The sequence below is a fragment of the Otolemur garnettii genome, unplaced genomic scaffold (assembly GCF_000181295.1).
Source record: "Otolemur garnettii isolate 467f Iridium unplaced genomic scaffold, OtoGar3 scaffold00016, whole genome shotgun sequence".
Lineage (NCBI taxonomy): Eukaryota > Metazoa > Chordata > Mammalia > Primates > Galagidae > Otolemur > Otolemur garnettii.
The window spans coordinates 1,016,664-1,019,290 of record NW_003852411.1 but is presented as its reverse complement, the minus strand read 5'-3'; positions in this window follow the sequence as shown (position 1 = coordinate 1,019,290).

Genomic DNA, 2,627 nt, shown 5'->3' with positions numbered 1-2,627 from the left:
TGGACCTTTCAGATAAATGGAATCACACAATACGTGGTCTTCAGTGACCTGCTTTTGCAATTAGTGTAATGTTTTCAAGGATTGTACAGTCTGTAGCATTTACCAGCACTTTATCCCTTCTTAATACTGAATAATGTTCCATTCTGTAGTATACCACATTTTGTTTATCTGTTCGTGATTTGAAGGACATTTGGATCGGCTCCCCTCTTCTGGCTATTATGAATAATGTTGCTATGAATAGTTGTGTACAAGTGTTTGCGAACATATGTTTTCATTTCTTTTGAATATATAACAAAGAGTAGAATTTCTGGGTCATATGGTTACTCTATGTTTAACATTTTGAGGAACTGCCCAACTGTTTTCCAATGTGGCTGCATGAAAAAATAAAAAGGCACTTCTGAGAGTCTAAAAATAAACCTTCAGTCTACAAGATAAGTCAGCAGAGTTTAGTGGAAATTAAACAGGGACTGGGAAGAATCTGGACGTTGTCCCAGCTTTGCCACTAATTAGTTGTTTGACCTTAAGCAACTCATTTACATTCTCCAAGTCCAAGTTTCTTCATTTGTAAAATGAGTGTGTGTTTCTTCAAACGAGCACAACTCTTGAATGTCATTATGGCTACTTTACTTTGGTTTCCTGTTGTCTCTTTAAAACTGCTCTGTGGCCTAATTTTTCCCGTACCCCTGAATAGAACACTTCTGGAGGGCCCCTGACATCTCTGACTACTGTTAGGTATTATAAGGACTTCTGGTCACTTTAGGTCACAAAACATGGTCTTGGTTTGGAAATAAACTGCCCATTTTCCTCTACAGTAGAACTTCTGTAAGTCGACCCTCGTAGAGACTGTGACAAACTGGCCGACAGAGGAAGGTGGTCTGTGTAAGGAACGCGGCCTGCTGTACTGACATATGCATAGGGTGCATGTCTGGTCTATGAAAATCGGGTCAACTAAGGAGGTGGTCATTGTAGGGAGGTGGTCAACTATATAATCAAAATTCTGAATCTGCTGTAAATGACGGGCTTCCTCCAGCTCCAGTTTAAACCATCAGTCGTATTTTTACTGCGCCTCCGGAGTTGAAGTTTCAGAGAACTAAGAAGAAGGGGAGCAGGAAAGACCTCTTTGTCACGGACGGTAGAGATTATCTGGTGTAGGCACTCTCTGGACTTGGCAGATGTTTGATGGTGCATATTTTCTCCTGGTGACTTGTGATAAGTTAGGCTACTATTCCTGTACTAGTTGGCTCAGACTCCTATGATAAAGGAGCTGAAATTTATTTTCTCGCAGTTCAGGAAGTTAGAGGTCTGAGATAAAGGTGTCGGCAGGATTGTTTCCTTCTTAGGCACTGAGGGAGAGAACTGTTCTAGGCTTCTCTCCAAGCTTCTAGTGTTTTTCTGGCAATCATTGCCGTTCCCTGGCTCGTAGACGCATTATCTTGATCTCTTTCTGTGAAGATCTTCGTCTTCACCCAGCGTTCTTGTATATGAGTCTCTGTCCAAATTTCCTCTTTTTAAAAGTATGCTAGTCTTCTTGGATTAAAACACTCACTCAGGGCCTCATTTTAATTGGATTATGTGGATAAAGACCCTATTTCCAAATAAGATCACATTATAAGGCAGTAGGGGTTAGGATTCTAAGCTTTCATTTTTTTTGGAGATGAAGGACGCAGCACAAACAATAACAATTTCAAAATATGCATCCCTTCCTTGAGATGGGACTGCATATCTGTGTCTTTGCTATGTGACTTCACAGTGCCTCCTGATAGCACTTCATCACAATAGCTTTGGGCTTGGCCATAGGGCTTAGAACAGTGCAATGGCTCATGCCTGTAATCCTAGCACTCTGGGAGGCTGAGGTGGGTGGGTAGCCTGAACTCAGGAGGAGTTCAAGACCAGTCTGAACAAGAGTGAGACTCTCCCCCCACACTGTACCTGTATTTAAAGTAGAAAAAACTAGCTGGATATTGTAGTGGGTGCCTGTAGTTCCAGCTACTTGGGAGGCTGAGGCAAGAAAGTCTCTCGCTTGAGCCTAAGAGTTTGAGGTTGCTTTGAGCTATGACGTCATGGCACTGTACCAGGGCCACAGAGTGAGACTTTGTCTCAAGAAAAGAAAAAGAAGACAGAGAGAGAGAAAGAGAGAGAAAGAGAAAGAAAAGACAAGCAGATATGGCAATTCTGAGAGGAGGCTTCACAAATCCTGTGTGCTACAGTTCATTCCCTTAAGCTTTTGCTGCCTGCCGTGAGAATTACACACTCTCAATGTTTCTTCTTTTCCAATTTGGATTCTGAAATGAAAGATACATGATTAGAATACCTTCTGAAGTCTTAGAGTCTATCCAAGCTGCAGTTAAAGTACATATAGCCATCATGTAACAAGAAATAATTTTCTTATTGTAAACCATTGAGAGTTGGGGTCTGGCTGTTGCCACAGCAGACGTCCCTCCCAGAGGGCTTTTATTTGCTTTTGTGATTCCTCATCCCTGGGACCTCTCCTCTGTGCCTCCCATTTCCAGTGGTGCGGCTCTGGATTGTTGACAACACTGAGCCTTTCATTTGAAGATGTCATTACTTATTTCATGTCTAGTCCCCGCATCAGGCAGTTACCTTTGATGGACAGTGTTGAAGGTGAT